Raw genomic sequence first — 22,096 nt, 5'->3', positions numbered from 1 at the left:
AGACAAACTCAGAGAAGTTAAATAATTTGCCCAAGGACAAATACTAGATGAGATTCAAATTCAAGTCAACTTTTTATTTTATTCCATAAACCTGTCTTTTTATAAAATAAATAGTTCCTCTCATTGTAAGATTATAAAAGAAAAATAAAAATGATATATGTGTATAACTATGTATTAAGGAAGTAGCAAAAGATAAAACTGGCTGAATGAATTCAAAGACTGGAGAGCCCCCTTCTTCCTAGAGGGCAAGGAATGGAAAGGGTAAAGAAGAAATGAGAAAGGAATAAGAGAAGGTTATATCTGGGGTGGGGAGCTTGGGCATTGGAGAATTGGTAGGAGTTTGACAGGTGACAGTGAAAGGGGAGTCAAATATCCCTGGATATCTAAATGCATTAGGCCAAGGGACAAAGGTATAGGATGTGGTAGTTGTGTTTGAGGGATGGGGAACAATATAGTACAGTTGTAACACAGGGTGAGAGCAGGAAGGTAAAGATTAGGCTGGGAATTTATCTGGACACAAGCAATTGGAGGATCTTGATGTCTAGTCCTGGGAAGAGACTTTATTTGCTTGGTTAAGCAAGAGTCACTGAAGAGCTGTGATTAGGGAAATGCCAAGATCAAGGTCATGCTCTATCCATTAGGAAGGCCTATGTAAGAGAAAATAGACTGGAAGAGATTCGAGCAGATTTCCTCAAAATTTATGTGTGATCTAACTATTGTGTTTGTTAAATTTTCAGGTCTTATCCCAAAAGATCCTGTATAAATGCAATCTACATGAATTGATATTTTCCAAAAGCTCCCTAAGTAGTTCTTGTGTACGTGATTTAAGGACAGTGCTTTGAAAAGATCAGACTAGGGTCAAGTAGGTTGGTTAGTAAACTATCATAATAATCAAGGTGTGAGATAAAGATGCCTTATTTGCATAGGAAGGAATAAAAGGCAAAGTTGTAAAAGATATTTTAAAGGAAGAATCAATAGGACTCAAGTTCTTTAGGTCTTTAGTTGGAGGAGAATTCAAAGACAATCGTTGGTGTTAAATCCTGGGAAATCAGTAGCACAGTGAATAGAAACATGAGGCATAGTGGGTTAATTTTGTCTTTAGTCTTGCCAAACAAATTTTGAGTGCAAAATGACAATCACAGAGAAATGTCTGCCAGCTAGCAGGCAGTGTAGTGTAGGACTTGTGTTGGAGAACAAGGTCACTGCTGGAGAAATGGTTTGGGATGTTGGGGTAGACAGATAATATTTTCAATTACTGAAAAAGTGTAAAAAGTTAGAAAAGGAAGAAGAAGACCTAGAAAGTTAGGAGGTAACCCAGGAAGTTAAACATAATTTAAGTCAAGGGAATAAAGAATTTCAAGGGAGGAAAAATTAAGGAGGTGGGGGAAAGTGGGGAGACAGAGAGGAAGGTCCATAATTTTGAATGCTATAGAGTGATGAAGTGTCCTGAGGCCAACAAGTTGGATGATAAAGGGTCCTTAGAAAGGCTAAGAGGACGATCACAGGAAAACAATGTGGCCAGAAATAATGCACCAGTGCCTTGAAAATAAATGGAGAACAAGAAAGTGAAGACAGACCACGTTTTCAGAATTTTTTTTTAAATTAATTTAATTTAATTAATTTATTTTTTGTCTTTTTGCCTTTTTCTAGGGCAACACATGTGGCATATGGAGGTTCCCAGGCTACGGGTCTAATTGGAGCTGTAGCTGCCAGCCTACACCAGAGCCACAGCAACATGGGATTGGAGCCGTGTCTGTGACCTACACCACAGCTTCCGGCAACGCTGGATCCTTAACCCACTGAGCGAGGCCAAGGATCAAACCCGCAACCTCATGGTTCCTAGTCAGATTTGTTAACCACTGAACCATGATGGGAACTCCTCAAAATGGTTTTTGTTGAAAGGAAACTCTAGTCATATTCCAGTGTTCCATATCCTCACCACCTATCTAGTTATTCAAGTCAGAAATTATCCTTGATACCTCCTTCTCTTCACCCATATCCTTTTAAAATTAGCCCATCACCAGTTCTCTGATATGAATGCCCAAATACTTCTCTTTCTGGCTACTTTTCTGTCCTCTCACTGCCACCTGGTCCAAGTTAGCATCATCTGCATTACTACTATAGCCTTTCAACTGGCTTCTTTGTGTTCATGTTTGTTCCTCTCCCTTTTGATCATTACATTGCAGCAGACATACTTTGCAAAGCAAATATCTAGTCAGGCATCTGCTTAGATGCCTTTCCACTTCTCTTAGAATAAGGAGCAAACCCTTAACATGGCCTGTAAGGGCCCAATCAGGCAGGTTTTCTGCCCCTCCAACCACACTGTACTGACCATCTGTCAGAGGCAGTCTACTCTCTCTAACAGGTTTCCTTTTTATCTCATTTACTAATATTTTAATTTATTGATTTTCACTAGAATGTAAGCTCCATTTGGGCAGGAAAACAGACCCCCTTTCCCCTACACAGGTCACTTTGTAAATGTTGAGTAAGTGAAGGGGCCATGCTTTTAGCCTTTGCTCATGATTTTTCTCTATGTAGAAATCTCTAATCCCTACTGCTGTTACACCTGCTCCTTTTTTTTTTTTTTTTTTAATTCACTTTTAGGCTTCTTCATTAAGCAGCTCGGTCTTCTCCACAGAAAAGCTTTCCTTGACATCCTTGACTACACTAATACCTCCAATGGAGTAATCTCTTAGTGCTCATTACATTTGTAATTTTATATTTGTTTGTGTGACTATATGAATAATGTTTTTCTCATTTGTCACCTCCATGGTTGCAGGGGAAGGGGTCCTTCCTGTATTTGGCTCAACATTGTAACTCCAGTACCCAGCACAGTGCTTAAGTCCATAGTGGATATTCAATTACTATTTGTTGAGTGAATGAATGACTACTTGAATAAATGTAGCTATGAAATGAGGGTTGATCAGTTAAAGACTGGAAAGATGAAGATTATATACTTTTTTAGTAATGTGTAACCTGAAGATATTCATAGTCCAAGGAGAAGAATCTCCTGGTTAGCAAACTACCATCTGAAATCAAAATTACACACAATGCAAATTTTTGTGCAGACATAAATCAGAGCTGATCGGATCCTCTTGTGGTGCAGTGGGTTAAGTATCTGGTGCTGTCACTGCAGCAGCCCAGGTTGTTGCTCTGGCAGTGGGTTCAGTCCCTGGCTGGGAACTTCCACATACCACCAGTGCAGCCAATAAATAAATAAAAATAAATAAATCAAAGCTCATCTTTTGTTTTTCTTTTTTTGGCTGTGCCTGCAACATGTAAAAGTTCCCAGTCCAGGAATCAAACCTGAGCTATGGCAGACCATGAGTCACAGCAGTGACAATGCCACTAGACCACCAGAGAACTCCTCTGGGTGTGTGTGTGTGTGTGTGTGTATGTGTGTGTGTGTATGTATATATGTATTTTACTGCTTCAGTTCAGCAGACATTAAATCCACCTGCCAGTGAGGAAACAGACCTAGAAGATTGAGAAGCAAGTTGTAATAAACATTCTCTAACCACTTTTCTCCATATCAGGGCTATTGTTGTCTTTTCTATACCCAGAAAGATTTTCTCAAATTTGGTAACATATTCTCTAGGCCTTCCTTCTCCTTTTGATATGAACTTTGTTTCCCCCTCTCTTTTCTTTTGATTCATTCCAACAGAGAATTGAGTCCTGTGCTGTTCTATTTTTATGCTTTTAAAGCAAATAGTTACCTTGAGTTGTCTACACAGGAAGCTCCACATGGCTGTTCCCAAACACCACACAGGATCAAATAAAACCACTAGGAAGCAAAGTTAAACCAGTCATTGATCATCCTCACAGAGAGGAAGAAACTGGACCAATCCTGTTGCAGTTTTGCCCCTAAAGTTAAGTATTATTTTCTTCCAGATGTCAGCTTGTTGTTTTATTGTTCCCAATTTCATTTGGAATAAACTAGGAAATTAAAAAAAATCCAAATGGTGTCAGATTTACTACAGAAATATAATCTCTTTGAGAAAATCATAGTTCAATTTGACAGAGCTAAAAATTCTTCCTATGGTCAGGAATTTTTAGATGTTTATGCAAAACCAAACTCAAGACATTCAAGAATAATGTCATGGGTAAGATTTACCAACTGCTTCTCTCTCCTTCTCATAAAGAGCCTTCTGAAGCATGGCCAGAATGATCCATTGCATCTGATGCAGAGCAAGAAAGATATTATATTTGCATTCCAATTGCTGCCTATTTTTTGACTTTCTAAGAGTTTCACTTTGAAAGATATTTTACTTTAGTAGATAAGACTTATGGAGTCAGGCACATGACCTTTGCCAGCTTTCCAGTAAAAAACTTAATAATAAAAAAGAATAAGCTGGACAAAACTAAACCACTTTTTTTTTTTTTTCTCTTTTTTTTTATTGCTACACCTGCAGCATTTGGAAGTTCCTGGACTAAGGGTTGAATTGGAACAGACTGCACCACAGCTACAGCAGCACTGGATCCAGCCTACGCCACAGCTTGTGGCAATGCCAAATCCCTAACCCACTGAGTAAGGCCAGGTTCGAACCTGCATCCTCATGGACACTATGTTGGGTTTTTAACTTGCTGAACCACAGTGGGAACTCTCAAAATAATTATTTTTAAGGTCCTGAACCATGTCACAAAATACAGTGGAATTCCAAAGACACACATAGTATTATAAGGGCTTTATTTAGACAAAATTGAGTCCTCCTTTAGTAGAAGACTATGTGGATTGGTTTTTTTGTAAATCATTTCCAATCACAAATGCCTGTGAGTAATATAATTCTATCAATAAACAGGCTACATCAGAATTCATAAACCCTTCTTTCCTTCCTTTTCCATAAGAGTCCTCTACACCATAATGCACAAAGGGGATTCAGTGGAATTAAAATATGTGTGGTTTCTATAACCCTAAATCTCCAGTCAAGCAGCCTGGTAAATAATGATAAGACGTGTACCTGAATTTTGTAATATGGCTTTACCTCAGTGAATAGCAAGGAGATGGGAGTGTATGTCAGCCAAAACATTATTAAAAAATACTATATATGTTTAATATAGTTCTATTCATCTGAGAATTATAAATACATAGTGTCTGCTCTCAAGGAGCTTGCAACCTAATTATCTAAGCTAAAATTATACTTGAAAATTTAGTTATATATTTTATGACTTGCCTAACTATTCTTTTTCATTCATTAAGTGGATTTATTGAAAACTGAAAATGAGCTCCCATGACCAGAGTATTCTGGAGTTATAATTTCACACTCAGGAAAATATCAAGGTGATAACTTGCATGTGGGATTCATCTGACATTTTCCCCATTTAGTACAAATGCTGGTAAATGTAAACCTAGGCCCTCCTGTCTAGTAATATAAGCATTTTCTCTTCCTTTCCTAAGAAGTTGGCAGGCTTGACAATTTGACAGATGATTTTTTTCCCTCCCCTCCTCCTGAGCTGGAATTCTCACCTGGACTCATCTGTCAGTCTGTCTTTGATGAGGAAGGGGTTTATGTGTTTGCTGTCTGAGGATATCAGACTCAAAGTTGGCTTCAAATGGAATGCCCTGGAGTTTCCGTCGTGGCGCAGTGGTTAACAAATCCGACTAGGAACCATGAGGTTGCGGGTTCGATCCCTGCCCTTGCTCAGTGGGTTAACGATCCGGCGTTGCCGTGAGCTGTGGTGTAGGTTGCAGACGCGGCTTGGATCCCGCGTTGCTGTGGCTCTGGCGTAGGCTGGTGGCTACAGCTCCGATTCGACCCCTAGCCTGGGAACCTCCATATGCCGCAGGAGCGGCCCAAGAAATAGCAAAAAAAAGAAAAAAAAAAAAAAAAATACAAATGGAATGCCCCACCATACTCTTTATCAAGATGGGGAAGTGACTGTGGGCAGACAGTAGAGAGGACAGGATGGGGAAATAGTCATGAATGCACCTAATATGGGCCTAAGAATATAAAGAGAAGAGGTGAGGCAGTAGATGAATGAGAAGTAAGCATATGGTAGGTCCAGCCTCTATTATTACAAAATAGTTCCATTCAACACTCTGTTTATGAGGTGCATGATTGATTTCTCCATTTGGTCATTTATCCTCCTTAAGTCAAAACGGACACTAAGAAATCAAATATAGACATCATTGATTCATTTATTCAAGAAATACACATTAAGCACTAACCACTGACAAAAACTCTGTTAGGCAATGGAAATACTGCCATGACTATGACCCAGGGACTTACAGTTTCACTGGGGAGTAGGGAAGCAGATAAGTGAACCAAAGATTACAGCACAGTGTGCTAAGGGCCATGGTAAAACTATGCACAGAGTATTCTTAGAGCAAAAAGGAACAATAAGATGACTAAAAAAAATCAAACCTTGAAAATCTGTGACATTATAATGACAGTGGCATATCTACATTTTTGGAGAGAGATACCGAAATGGACTCAGTTGTGTGTAAAGAGATGGATTTGAGAAATGACAAAATATTAAAGGAAACACCCACATGAATACAATAGTTGGTGGTACAAACCAATCTTTAAGAACCTGAAATTTGAGGAGTTGTTTGGTGCTAAATGAAATTCAGAACTGATTAAAGAAAGGTTTAACCTATGTTGAAGATTAGTATTTGAAAGTTTCCAAATAGTTTAATTGGAGCTGCTGATTTTTATTGAGCAATTAAATGAAATTAAATCCATTGCATTAAGAAATTAGTAATGTAAATCTAGAAAAATTGATGCTGCTAATTGCCAATTTCATGCACATCCTGCAGTAAAGTCATACTGTATTTTGTTGCATTCATCTGATCAGTTTACCAATAATTCAGCCTATATAGGCATAAACAGAATGAAGACAGGAAATGAGACTAGACCATGACAAAGCTGAGGGAGAACACTTGGTTACAATCCTTTTAATGTGAATCTATAAAATTCATGTGTAGTGAATTAGGTTGGTTTCTCAGAAAAGCAGACATTTTCTTGATTTTTCTGAATTTGCATCTTTCATTTTAGATCTAATAAGAAACAAGCAAATGTCACATGTTTCAGAAAATTTTGTTTCTGGTGCTCTCCAGGTGCTCAAATACCTTAAACTTTTATATTATGCCTTGATACTTAAATGACTCTTAAATGATATCCACTGGATGAGTTTAGAGACATGCAATTGCAATAAATGAGAACTAAAAGAGATACTTTAAAACAAAACTCTCAGTGTCATAATATATATATAGTATTTAAGGTATCATTTTAGATAATAATAAAGTGATGATAGGTGGTTCGTATTATGCACTTAATTTGTGCCATGCACAATGTTGATAGCAGTGCATACATTATCTCATTTAATCCTCACAACCCATGATATACTGTTATGAACTACATTTCTGGTGAGGCAAGAAAGACTCAGAAAGGTTTATGCAAAAGGAATGAGCAAAACTAGGATCCATACCAAGGTCTTCATGACTGTGAAGCTGGTGTTCCATTATATTGCATTCTAGAGATTGAGGTTTCCTTAATATGTAAATTAGCATTCAATTACATTTGTTTCACTGGTGTTTGAGTCCACTTTTTATTTAGGGAAGGAATTTATAATATACCTGAGATTGTTCATGGAGGAAAGTAAAATCTTCTCTTCAGACCCTCCCTTTAAAAAATTTCCCTAATCACTGGCAGCCTTTTGTCACTAAATACATTAAAGATAGTTAATCTGATTTTCTATTTATCAGGAGTCTCTATGGCTGAAAGGAGAATAAATTTCAATAGCTTACTAGTTCTTTAACCTTGAGCAATTCTTTTTTTTTTTTTTTTTTTTTTTTTTTACTTTTTAGGGCTGTATCTGCATCATATGGAAGTTCCCAGGCTAGGGGTTGAATCAGAGCTAGAGTTACCAGCCTACACCACACCCACAGCAATGCCAGATTTGAGCCACATCTGTGATCTACACTGCAGCTCATGGTAATGCTGGATCCTTAACCCATTGAGTTGGGCCGGGGATCAAACCCACATCCTCATGGATACTAATCATATTCTTAACCTGCTGAACCACAATGGGAACTCCACCTTGAGCAATTTTATGATTAAATCATTTGCACCTTAGTTTTCTTACTGTTCAATGGAAAATATATTTACTTCTCTGGCTTACTGTAAAGATTAAATGATATTGAGAACTATTACTTTTTAAGCATCTTCTCTGTGCCTAGTACTCTAATGGGGCACTGGCAGACATGATCACATTTAATTTTAAACCCAAAGAAGTAGGTGTTATTATCACTAATTACTAGTGAGGAAACTGGGGACTTGATAAGATTTTAAAAACTTGTCTATTTTCACATAACTATAAAGTGGAGAAGGTGAGTTGCAGACCAATCTGTCTATTCCTAAAGCTTGTGGTTATCTCAGATGCTGTGTCCTTTTTAAATCACACCACTTCTCTAGACTATACAGCATTCTAGAAATATTGGGCATTATCTTTTGTACCCAATTTGGAAAATAAGGTTATTTTATTATAATTTAATTGTTTAAAATCATGTACCTTATGAATGATAGAGACGTCACTGTTAACCAGACCATGAAACTGATCATACTGATTTTGAGAGAAAGAAATGAATGTAAGTCAGTAGTGCAGTTGTTGATTATTATTGATTGATTCCTGTTGCCACACAGGCTAGGGCTTGTATGCCCAGAAAGGCATATTGACCTCACTTGTACCTTTCTTTCAACCTAGCGTCACCATCCCTTCCCCCATCACCAGGGAAGAGCAGAGAAAATACAGGACATGTCTATATCCATCTGTGTCTGATCTGTGAAGATGGCTTTTTGAAATAGAAGTCATCTTTTGGATAAGATCAAATTGAAGCAGATTAAATTTTTATTTGCTTTGACATAGATTGGGATCAGTGATGTGATTTTTTTTTCCCCCTCCCATGTAGGGAAGAGAACGAAAATCATCTTGATAAATCTTGACTTTCTTCAAGGTGTTCAGGAGCTTTCTCTTTGGAAAAAACAACAGGCTGTTATGATTCAGAGCTTACACCCTAAAGTTGAAAACTTCTGCTTGTATCCTAATGCTACTAGTGGATTTTGATGGGGGAAAACGTTCTATTCCTGTATTCAACAGTTTATTCCTTGACCTGACAATTTGTGCTGTGGATACATCAGGGGGAGCAAAACAAAGTCCTTGTTCTTAATAGAGTTCACATTCTAGTGGGAGAGAGACAGACAATAAAAACTCAAGATACAATATGTTGAGGGATAATTTGGTATGTCACAGAGGAAAAGAAAGCAGGGACAGGGAAAAGAAGTGTGCAAGGGGGTGTGATTTGAAAGAAGGTTCTCAGGGAAGTCTTCTCTGATAAAGTGACATATGGCAGAAACCTGAAGAAAGTGAGAAACTGAGTCATTTGGCTCAGAAGGGAAAGAATTTTCCAGGCATTGGGCACAGAAAAGGAAAAGGTGCTGGGCTTTTTGTAGCATGTTTTAGGAACAGCCGCGAGACCTGTGTGGCTGAAGTGAAATGTTAAAGTGAGAGTGTAGCAGAAGGGGCTGGGGAGTAACCCATTTGCTGATCACTCATTGCTTCCATTGTAAGGATCTGGCTTTTATCCATAGTCAGATTGGAAAATGTTGGAGGCTTTTGAACACAAGATATTATGATATAATTTCAATTTTGAAATGACCACGGTATTGGGTACCAGGACAGAATGAGTCTTTCGGAGCAGGAGGAGGAAGAAGCAAGAGATCACTGGTGGAAATAGCATAGTAATCTGAGAGTTGGTGGTAACTTTTGCAGAGAGGTTGCTGTGGGAATAATAAGTAGCTGTCTTCTAGGTAAAGTTTAAAGATAGAGACAAGGGGATTTCCTATGATAAGTGAAGGAAAGTGAGGATTCAAAGAGCACTCCAAGCAAGTAAAAGAATAGAGTTTTCACTTACATATGTGGGGGACATGTGGGAGGAGGACATTTTGCGTGGAAATGCAGAAATTTGATTTTTAACACGTTAGGGTGTGAGATTGATGCTTATAAGGGGTTTAAGTGGAAATGTTTTGTAAGTGATTGAATATGTAAGTATGAAGATTAGGGGAAAGTCAGGCTAGGAATTAGAATTTGTGAGCTATGTATAAATAATTTGTAAGGTCTTGAGACTCATTTAGGCAGTAAGTACCTACAAAGAAGAGATTTATAATTGAGCTATGGGCAGTCCAATATTTAAAGATTTAGAAGATAATGAGTCAGCAAAGGATATCAAAAATACTCTGTAGAATTACACACACACACACACAGACACACACATACACACATCTTCTTTTCTAGGAAATCTGATTTAAGAAGTAGGAGTCAGTCTTTGAGAAGGATTATGCTGATTTTTTTTCACAGTACTAAGAAACTCAAGGAGGAAGGGTCTCTGACAGGAAAAGGACCTCTGCTCAGTCCTGCTTGGACCAACAAATTATTTGGAATGGGGTGAAGATGTAGTGTATGATATGATATTTGATAGTAAGAAAAGATGGAAACATGGTTAGAAAAGAAAACAAACTTTCATAATGTTAGTCTTGTGAATATTAATATCTGCTTTTTGAAAAAAATTAGTAACTCTACAAATGAATAAAAGAAATAAAATATACCAGTTCTACTACACTGAGATACTACTGCTAATATTTTGGTGGAGTTTTTTCTAGTTTTTTTTCATAGCACACATCTTAAAATTATTATTATGTTATATGTAATTATTGTAATTTGCTTTTTAATTTTCTGTTAATCAAAGTTGGGGGAGATTCATTTTTCATATTTTGACAAGAGGAGAGAGATATCAAAGAGAAGATTGCTAGTTTGAGAAATATCTGGATATCTACCAGTAAAGGAGAAAGATGACTAGATGTATATATGTGAGAGACAGAACAAGGATAATTCTAGACTTGGTTACTTGTGTGTCTTGGTAACTGTGCTACCCATGAGGACTGAGAAAACCAGACTGACCCAAAGATTTTCTTATTTTAATTTCAGGGTAGATTCCAGACTTTGTTTGGAGAATTGTTGATTTTTCATAACTAGATATGGCATAAACTAAAAGGAAAAGATATTTGGAAAGGTTTTGGTTGATATCAATTTATGTAAACAGACAATGAAATTAATTAGTGACACAAAGCAGGTTGTTTTACTAAATTACTTGGTTTGGCTTTCCCCACTAAGGAAAGAAAAAAAAATTACCATATGTTCCCTATATTTTTCATGTTATGGGTGTCCAATATAGGGAAATATACCACCAAAATATAATATAGATACTTTTTCCATAAGTCTGTGAAAATTGTGAAAAGTCATTTTAGTTTATCAGTAAATTATTATGAACATGACCCCAGCAAAGTAATTTTTCCTGTTGATAATTTTGATCTCATGTGTTACCTTAAAAATAAATGTTTGATGCTATTAGATTCAGAAGATATTGTTAAAACCAGAGCTAGTAAAAGTCCTTTGCAAATGAATGAAATTAATGACAACAATAGAAACAATATTCAGTTGTAAACTTCTGACAACAGTAAGTAAAATATGTGTGTATTTCTGTTTATGCATTATGAGCTCTCTATATATGAGTTCTTAACTGGTGAGCACAACCGGCTAGAGAATGGGACTTTACAAGGTCAAGGTCACACATTCCACTGGCCACACAGAAACATAAAACGATGTCATAGCCATCAGTTGCATCAGAAATTCTATACAGTCATTTCATGGACATGTGCTCTTGGTCACATAAAGATTAGCCAAGAGAGTTTGGCTGGTTCTGTAGCAATCATCATACTATTAGGAAAAATGGACACACAACTCTAAGCACTGATGCCGCACACTATAGGGTAATGATTTCAACTTTGCACATTTGTGAATGGCAGTATGCACACAGAAGCTCACAAATGTATAAACTCAACTGCATCACAGAAGAAAAAAAGCTCTGTTTAGTTTTGATTCTGGTATTTAGCTGAAAACATACTATACTTGTCTTTTGCTTTTTATTTCTACTTAATACTGCATTAATATAGATCTTTAAAGATACATTTGAAGAATATTACATACCTTTATAAATATACAATTATTTTACATATCTTTGCCATTCATCACAAACAGATCAATGAATCATAACATAGTCTTTCAAAATCTAAAACAACATCTTTACATCTTGGAGTTTGTGAAATAACACAACACTGAGAAATTTACTCACTATGTTTCTGCCACTTCACATTGAGGGTCACATGCAATGACAAATACTGAAACTTGCACCACAGATCAAGTTGGAGAAACACTGTTTTTTGATCATTGCATTTTTGCTTAGAAAAAAATCTCAGGCTATGATTTCCTGACATTTCCCTTTCTGATGAGCTGTTCTGATTCCATAATAAAGTACAAAGCAGTGTAAGTGCCCCTGCAGATCCACTCATTATCCACTGGACTTTGGAACCCAAGTACCCCTCTCATCTTTCAAGGGGAATTGTTCTTTTATTCTGCTCATTAAAAAAAAAAAAATAGAAGAAGAAGGAAAAAGCTAAAATGGCAAGTCCATAACCTCTAGCAAATCATCATTTCCATCTGCAGCCCCGGCAGGTGTTTAAAAGCAAGAGCAGGAACAGAGAGAAAGCCCCTTCTTTAGTGTAAAACTCTTGCTCTGCTTTAGCAAAACCATAGGTACAAACAGTGTGGAACAGTCTCTCAATATGCAAAATGGATGAAGGTGCCCAGTTTTCCTTTATAATAGATTAAATCCAAAGTAGTTCTTTATCAGGGAAATCCATTGTAATCTTCCAATTTCCCCTTTTAAAAATTAGGCTCTGGCTATCAAAGCACATTGACCATGGGAATAAAATATTTATCTAACAGGTTTCAAGTCTTAAAGACAGCTTCCTATTCTTTATTTTTCTTGGACCTTTATGCCTCCCACCCACCAAAGTCTTCACTCAACCCTACCAACAGCCCAGCTGGCACCATAGGTAAGAAGCAAACTGTTTTCTCTGTGACCTCTAAGCATTCTACTCCACAGGAAAAGCAACGTGGAATGCACACTCAGCAGCCTACGAGCCTGGATCCAGTTCATCCTCGAGGCATTACTGCCATAAAACATAATAGTACCCACTGTATTTTGCTCTAAGCAGATTCTTCTCCCACTCCCCTCTCCCCCTTTCTGCTTCTCACTCCACACCTGGCTGCAATTCACAAAGCACACAGCAGACAAAAAGCACAAAACAGCAACAGATTCCTTTGTTTTACATGCAAATCCTACCTCCCGGTAGTTGTCACATCTTCCTCAAAAGCCACGCTTAATTTTTAATGACAGCGATCCAGTGCAGTCTTCCAAATAGCCACCAGTAATCATCATTACCGCTTGTGCCTAAAGCCTTTCTGGACCATTAATGTCACAACCCTTGCTAACTCATAGCTTTAATACTCCCTGCTCAAAATGTCTGAAAGAGTTTGTAAGGACAATAGGAGTGACAGGCACGCTAGACAGCCATGCTTGAAATTAGTTGTCTGAAGCTCCGTTAAAGCTGCTTCTTACTGTTTTTAAAGCGTGCAGGAGGTAGGATTTATTAGCCTATGATAGGCATGCTGCTTCTGTTTTTATTAAATACTGTAATAGGCTGTCTGTTAGCAATGCTGTGATAGGTCCAACATCACTTCCCCACTGCTTTCGAATTCTCATATTAGAAAGGGAGAGAGGGCTCAGACTTCCTTACGAAAGACTGAGTCCAACACCACCCTGTCTATTGAATCAGATTTCCACATTCTTTTTAACTACAGGAGAGAGAATTCCTTTTGCAAATAGGTATTTTTTCATGGAAAGTGAAGTTGAGAATAAACATTCTAGAATTCCTCAAACAATTCTCCCCCCTAACAAGGGACTCCTCCTCTTCCCAGTTTTAAAAATAAGCATTCTTTAGAGTTAGGTGAGAGAATCAGTCCTCATAGGAAATGTTCTCATCATTACTGAGGTAGGACTCAGCATACATTTACATAAAATCTCAAATTAGTTATCAAATGGACTGAAAGGATCAATGAGCACATTTTTATTTCATACTGATTTACAAAGCTTTGTGTTCTAATTTGAAGCCGTCATATGCCCTGCACTACTGTCCACATGGAAAGAATGAATGATGGGTGGAAGAGATGGGCATATGTACACTACCTTGATCCACTCTAGACAGTCATGATTATGGAAGGTGGAAGAGGGGTTTCTTACCATTGGCCAGAGAAGACAGTATTGCTTGGCTGGAAATGCTACTCTGAAAAGTTCTAAGTACTTTTCCAAATAGGGAAGCAGAAAAAAGTTCTTTGTGGCTCACAGTAAAACAGAAGATGTGTTATGCTCCAACCACCCAGATTTAGTCCTTTTCTTCTGCTGTTCTTTCTCCTCTCCTGCTACCCCAGGAGCAATACTTATATCGTAGTTACTATGGAAACCAAGTGGTCTGCTCCAGGGGAGGGGCTTAGGGAAAGCAGCAGATGGAATATGAAGGGAAATGTACTATACTAGCCTATAGAACTGAAAATGAAGAGGGATTAACAAACAAACAAAAACTACTGCAAAACAAAATTTCAAAGGGAATGATTATAAAGTACCACTCTTTAATTACTGGTAGTTTTTTAAATCTAGAAATCTATTATGATCATAGCACCCATTATTTATTATATGTAAGAACTGAATATCTGAATTGCTCAGATATCTGAGTTTTAAAAAGCCACTTTTTTTCTCTTTCTCTCTCTGCTTTTTTTAAACTTATGGTTGTCAGTTTCATTATGCCCTGATTATATGCGAATTTTTGTTGTTACGTGACTGCTGATCAAAATTTCTTTTCAAGAATAAAGTGTGACTTGGTGGGAAAATCTTGCATTACAAACTGTAACCTCTTTCATTCGGATTAAGTATCCCCATGATGGTTTCCTGGGGGCAAAATCAAAATCATAAAATATTGTGATTTAAATTTCAAAAAATAATCCTGTTTCCATTATATTAAGAAGACAAAAATAAGGCTTTTTCAAATTTTCGGTTCTTAAAGTAGAAAACATTTTTTGGTGTGTTTTGTCCAAAACCTTTCACTAGCCTCATGATCATGCAAGGGGAACTATTTCTTAGCTGAGTAATTAAATTTCACAGTTATAAGGAGTCTGGGGAATACAAAATTATTGTCTTTAGTACCTCATTTTCACAGTTTGTAATTGGAGTAACTGACATCACTGAAATAAGAGCATAAACATTCCAAAATGAAATTGTTGGAAGGTAATTCTTCAGGATATTATAAAAATTCTATGGTTTTTAAAAATAGGCAGGCATAGCATTTAAAATTTTGAAGACACATTAGTTCAGGGGAAATGAATCTATGATATTCTCTTTAAAATTTAGGGGAGAGTAGCATTATACAGTGCATATCTCAAATATTTTTTTCAAATATAAGGAAGGACAATCCAGAAACCATTAATAGCATATAATGGGGGCAAAGGTGGGGGGTGGGGTAGAGAAAGAAAGAGGAAGAAGGAAGGGTGAGAAAAGGGGTGGGGGGCTCCTCAGCTGGATACTTCCCTCCAATCCTCAGTGTGATTCATTCAGGAAATAGCTGTTAACATTACAAGTAATAAGGATACAGTTTTGATTCTTGAATGAAGTAAAAGGGTAGGGATGGGGCAGAAATGGTTAGTGATCCTTTAGGGAGGCTCTGTTCTTGGAGGAGCAAAGGTTACTTGACCTCTCTGAGGATGAAGAAGGTTGCTAGAAAAGGCAGTTCAGATGGGAGTAGGGGTGGGGTGGAAGATGGTTTGTTAATAAGGTATTAGAGGAGGAGCAGGAAATGAGGAAGGGAAGCTGAAGGAAGGGAAAGAAGAGGAAAAGAGATCTAAGAGGGAAGAAGAAAAGAATTTCTGGAGGTTCTGGAGATAGCATGGTGTTGAAAGAGGTCACAGGCTTTGGAATAATGATGCCTGGTTTTGAAACTTGGCTTCATTAACTTTTATGAGCCTCTCCTGTAAAATGGGGTGATCAGAATGGCTGTTGTAAGACTACAGTGATAACGAGGCAAGGTACATGATAAGGGAGGAGTGAGCTCTTATGAAAAGTAATACTAAAATAAATGCTAGTTTTTATTTAGCAGCCTGAAAGATGGAAATGAATGATTAGAAGAGGAGGTAGGAGATACAATAGGAAAAAAGAGAAAAGAAAGTAGGAAGAGAGGAGACATGGCTAGGAAAGGGAGAGAAGGGGCCTGGAACAGAGAAAATCCCTCTTGTTGGGTCACATAAGAGAGAATTTCTTGTTTTTGTTATGTTTTCCGGATTTCATTTCCAGTAACTGTCACCTTAGTTTTCTCCCCATAATGAAGATTCAGATAATGAAGTATCTTTGGCTCTCACACCTTCTTTAACAAGAAAGAACCTCTGTGGATTTGTTAAGAGCATGTTCTACCATTTCAAAAACAGCTGATCTGAGGATCGAATTTAGTAATTCATAGCATTGCTTTTCTGGATGGTTCCCTGGAGAATGAAGTTTGGGGCAGCAGAAGGTAGAAACTGAAGTGATATTTCAGAATTGTATTACCAAACACATTCAACAAGAGTACTCTGTGATTCTGTAACTTGATAACATTTTTGACAGCATCTGCTCTCTGAATGCACTTTAAAAAAAAACTTGTTCTGCAAAGAATGTGTGTATGTTAACAAATACTAGGTTGAGAACGGGAGTCTGGGCTAAAGTGATGTGATCACATATGCAGAGAATTTGCAGTTTACATGCACAGCCTGCAAGTTAAGCAGTTTAATGAATGGAACAATGAATGCATAATTTTATTATGAGTCATCACTATTAAAATGAAAATTTGATAGATACATAACCAGAAAGTGTAGTTATCTGTTACAGATACAAGCGCTAATTATATTTTTGAGTATATAATTTATGCTCTGAATAATACAGAGAGTAACTGCTTTTGCCCTGTTGTGACTATTTTTCAAGCAACAATAGGAAAGTTAGTTTAGAAACTGTTTCCTTCCTGTTATATTCCTGTGAAAGCTGGAGGTGACTCACTCTGAAGTCCCAGTTTAGATCCATAAAAGAGGCATTCTCTAGTATAAATATGAAGTCTTAGCCCTAGAAAGTAGTTAAAATTAAACAGTTGATGAAAATCTGACATTTAAAACACAAATGTCTGATTTCCAAGACAGAATGGAGTGCCTTTCATTTGTCTCAAGACTTTTCCTGAAGATTTTCCTTCTTATTAGAGAATTTTTTTAAAGTTTAGTAATGGAATGATAATTTCTAAAATGTTACATTTATAAGTATATCACATACATCTTATTGATTCTCAGAATGAAGCTACTGAGAGATAGGGCAAATATTAGTAGTTCCATTTTTTTTGGAGAAATTGAGGATGAGAGAGGTTAAATGATTACTTTAATATCACATAGACTGTGGAGTTCCTGCTGTGGCTCAGCAGTAATGAACCTGACTAGTATCCATGAGGGTTCAGGTTCAATCCCTGGCCTTGCTCGGTGGGTTAAAGATCTGGTGTTGTCATGAGCTGTGGTGTAGGTCACAGACGTGACTTGGATCCTGCACCGCTGTGGCTGTAGCAGAGGCCAGCAGCTGCAGCTCCAACTTGACCCCTAATCTGGGAACCTCCATATGCTGTAGGTGTGGCTCCAAAAAAAAAAAAAAAAATCACATAGCCTCTAAGCATGTCTTCTAACTCATAATCCAGAATTATTTTTTATTTATTTTTTGAAATTTTTTATTTGTTTGTCTTTTTGCCTTTTCTAGGGCCGCTCCCGCAGCATATGGAGATTCCCAGGCTAGGGGTCTAATCAGAGCTATAGCCGCCAGCCTACGCCAGAGCCACAGCAACGTAGGATACGAGCCACGTCTACAACCTACACCACAGCTCACGGCAATGCTGGATCCTTAACCCACTGAGCAAGGCCAGGGATTGAACCCGCAACCTCATGGTTCCTAGTCAGATTCGTTAACCACTGAGCCACGATGGGAACTTCTTTATATTTTATTTATTTATTTATTTTTTTGTCAATCCAGTATTATTTTTATTTCATGAAACTTTGCACTTGGCTCCTAATATTTCTCCTAGAAATATCTAGAAATATAAGTGCCAGAAGAAATTTTTTAAACTGTAAAAAATAAAAAGTATAAGTTGGAGTTTACTAGTGTATTGTTTTCTCTTCCCATCTGGCAAATATTCATGCCTTTTTAAAAATCATTAGTTTGGTAGCTCTTTATTTTTATTTTTATTTTTTGGTTTCAAGGGCCTTCAAAATTTTATTTTTTTATATAATGATTTTTATTTTTTTCATTATAGCTGTTTGACAGTGTTCTTTCAACTTTCTACTGTACAGCAGCAATATTAGAAAGCCACAGTAAATCAAGACAGTGTGGTACTGGTACCAAAACAGGCATACAGACCAATGGAACAGAATACAGAACCCAGAAATAAACCCAGACACCTATGGTCAGTTAATCTTTGACAAAGGAGGCAAGAATATAAATGAGAAAAAGACAGTCTTTATGTTTTTAAGGTGAAGTTGGTAAACCTTTTTAAAAGATAAACTATAGATTTTCACAATTCTTCTCATTACAGAATTGACACTGAATATAATTCTACACTAGTTGTGGTAGCTAAACAGGACTCTCTGATCTGTGGGCTACAAGCACAAAGTCAACTAGTGAGGCCATGAATTGGATCATTTTCTTGGATTCTCTGATTGTATTTCTATCTGTCCTCATAAAAATTAGGGGAGAAATACTTGCAGGATCAGTCCTATCAGCAGGTTTCAGATAATTACCATTCTATATGCATGTGGTTGAAATGGGAAAAGGAGGTAGATGATAATGTACTGTTCACGTTAACTGATTGGCCTGAGTTTTTGGGATAGAGGAAATATCATGCCTCCCATCACCAAACACAGATAAAGACTCCTGAACCAGGAGCCCAGCCTGGATGCCCATGTTTTAAGCACTGGCACAAGCTAGTTTAACCAACTTTCCAAAGCCATCATTCTTTGGCTGAGCCATTGCATTTGGCAGACAGCTTATTGGGGCTGCATTTCCATCCTTCTGAAGCCTGTCAGGGGACTGGACATAAATCAGCTTTAAAATAAAACATAAAATAGAGCAATGACAGTTGTTGGAGTTTTATTTCACTTGGATTCTCTTACTTCCTGGGGCGTCCTAGCTGCAGTCTTCCTGCTTCCTGGAAACATGCATTATACCAGTGTGATGCTCCAGGCACAGAGTATCTATGAGCAATCAAGAAGATGATTGCTGGTTGCTATTATTATTATTATGACTTATGGTGCTGTAGTAATGTGTACCTTCTACACAATATAGCATTAGATATGATACCTGCTGCTTTCAGTATCAGTTAATTAAAAGACATCTGTCTTAAAAACAAAACAAAACAGAAAAATCTCTGGTATGCAGAAGGCTCCAACATTGTGTACAAAGGACAAGGATTTATATATTAGCATTTACATTCATGTGTATATTTGAATAACTCACTGAAAGTTGCTAGGTTCTTAGGAGAAGAATCATTTAGCAAACAATGCTTTTTAGCAAATATGTGAATATTCATTGTAAAAGGCCCTGCTTTGCAAAACTACTGCAAAATCTATTATTTCTTTGTTAGTTTGAGAGTTTGTAAGTGTTTACTCTATGTTAGACATCAAGGAAAGCCTTAATAAATATTTCTACATTTCATAATATACTTAGGGAAAGAATCAGCAAAATAGATATAAACAAATACATTTCAGTGTATGAAATGTATTTGTAAATACACTGAAATGTATTTGTAAAGTTCCTTTTATTAAGGGTATAGGTTAGGTATGATGGTGGCTTCATTGCCTGCCCTGTTCCCTTCCCCCTAAAAAAAACAAGACACTGTTTAATTCTAATTATAAAAACGACACATGCTCATGATTGAAAAATTGGAATTTACAAAAAATATAAACAAGTCTTCTATGATGCTACAATCTGTAGATAGGAGTTCCCATCGTGGCTGAGTGGTTAACGAATCCAACTAGGAACCATGAGGTTGCGGGTTCAATCCCTGGCCTTGCTCAGTTGGTTAAGGATCCAGCATTGCTGTGAGCTGCGGTGCAGGTCACAGACATGGCTTGGATCCCTTGTTCCTGTGGCTCTGGCTTAGGCTGGTGGCTACAGCTCCGATTCGACCCTTAGCCTGGGAACTTCCATATGCCACGGGAGCGGCCCAAGAAATGGCAAAGAGGCAAAATAAAAAAATAAATAAAATGCAATTTGTAGATAACATATTATTACATGTTACTAATATTTTAAACACCGGAATTATATTGCATATGTAGTTTTTTTTTTTAGAAACATTAACATTTATTAAATTTTTAAGATAAAATGGGCTAAGCATTTTACATATTTTTATGTTTACTTCTCATATTTATCTTTGATAGTAGGTGCTATTATGCTAATTTTATAGAGGGGGGAACAAAAACTAAGAGAAGTCAATAAGTTGTCTAATAACAACACTAATTAGCACTAAGTTTCAGGATTCAGTTCTCTGACACCAAGTTCTACAGTCTTTTTTTTTATTATTATTATTACTCAAATGAATTTATCACATCTGTAGTTGTATAGTGATCATAACAATCTGATTTCACAGGATTTCCATCCCACAGCCCAAGCACATACCCTCACCCCCCAAACTGTCTCCTCCAGAGACCATAAGTTTTTCAATGTCTGTGAGTCAGCATCTGTTCTGCAAAGAAGTTCAGTCTGTCCTTTTTTCAGATTCCACGTGTCAGTGAAAGCATTTGCCATTGGTGTCTCATTGTATGGCTGACTTCACTTAGCATGATAGTTTCTAGGTCCATCCATGTTGCAAAAAATGCTGGTATTTTGTTCTTTTTAATGACTGAGTAATATTCCATTGTGTATATGTACCACTCTTCTTGATCCACTCCTCTGTCGATGGACATTTAGGTTGTTTCCATGTCTTGGCTATTACAAATAGTGCTGCAATGAACATCAGTACATGTGTCTTTGCAAGTCATAGTTTTCTCTGGGTAGATGCCCAGGAGTAGGATTGCTGGATCAAATGGTAGTTCTATGTTTAGTTTTCTGAGGAATCTCCATACTGCTTTCCACAGTAGTTGCACCAATTTACAATCCCACCAACAGTGTACTAGTGTTCCTTTTTCTCCACACCCTCTCCAGTACTTACTGTTTGTAGACCTTTGGATGATGGCCATTCTGGCTGGTGTAAGGTGGTACCTCCTAGTGGTTTTGATTTGCATCTCTCTAATAATGAGTGATGTTGAACATCTTTTCATGTGTTTCTTGGCCATATGTATGTCTTCTTTGGAGAACTCTCAGTTTAGATCTTCTGCCCATTTTTTGATAGGCTTGTTTGTTTTTTTTTTCCATATGTAGTTTCATATGTTAACTTTCTCCTTAACATTAAAACATGTTTTCCATGTTAATTTAAAATCTTCAAGTCTCTTTTAAAGGATGCATAATATTTTATCATATGAATATTCCCTAAATTATTTTAGAAATCCATTGCTGAACACATAGGTGATTTTTATTTTTCATTAGCATAGTGCTCTGTTGGAGATCTTTTTACATAAATCTTTGTCTACAACTCTGATTATATTTATTTAGGAGAGAGTTTTACATCTGGATCACTGGCTTGAAATGTGTGAACATTCCAGGGGCTCTCTTAGCATGTATTGCTAAGCTATTCTCTTGAAGGGTTTTACATTTTCAGAGTTCTACCTGTGGGGTCTGACTGGCCTAGGGCAAGGTGTTCATTGTGGTGGAAAGATGGGTGCTTTGCTTCTCTCTTTCGTATGGAGAGGTTTATTCCACTTTCTTTTTGCTTTGGGGCCTGAGTAGAAGTCGAGTGTCAGAACAAGAGGGGAGAGAAAGGAGGGAAAGGGAAGAGGGTTATTGATGTTGGAATTTTTGTTTTGGTTTCCAAAAGGGGAAATGTCTATTCCCGTTGTGGGAGGAGGGAAGGTGAAGACCTGCTGCAAAGCCTGGGGCTTCCATTCATGGTGTTCCTATTGCTCTGAGCAGAGTCCCTCTCCAATGGTGTTCCTTGAACCCTGGGGCATACCT

General features: G+C 37.2%; 2 protein-coding genes across 14 annotated transcripts in view; one reads left to right on the top strand and one right to left on the bottom strand.

Moving 5' to 3' along the window:
• Positions 1 to 14,370, bottom strand: part of KCNMB2 (potassium calcium-activated channel subfamily M regulatory beta subunit 2) — a 313,395-nt gene extending 299,025 nt beyond the window's left edge. For 2 of the 4 annotated variants that reach the window (XR_014824341.1, XM_084990362.1), the window contains exon 1: positions 14,195 to 14,370. The gene's annotated coding sequence lies outside the window, so the exon portion shown is untranslated. Of the gene's footprint in view, positions 1 to 13,237; positions 13,656 to 14,194 lie in introns of those variants that run through there. The other 2 variants (XM_084990363.1, XM_013982218.3) reach the window with 1 other exon arrangement.
• Positions 1 to 22,096, top strand: part of LOC106505750 (uncharacterized) — a 742,696-nt gene that overhangs the window by 294,689 nt on the left and 425,911 nt on the right. The gene's annotated exons all lie outside the window — the stretch shown is intronic.

The sequence above is a fragment of the Sus scrofa genome, chromosome 13, assembly GCF_054392235.1.
Source record: "Sus scrofa isolate SSC_HxYL_T2T_F1_AM1 chromosome 13, Sscrofa_HxYL_maternal_Yorkshire_Landrace_v2.0, whole genome shotgun sequence".
Taxonomy (NCBI): Eukaryota; Metazoa; Chordata; class Mammalia; order Artiodactyla; family Suidae; genus Sus; species Sus scrofa.
Note: the sequence above shows the minus strand (reverse complement) of the source record. Positions and strands in the feature narration are given on the sequence as shown.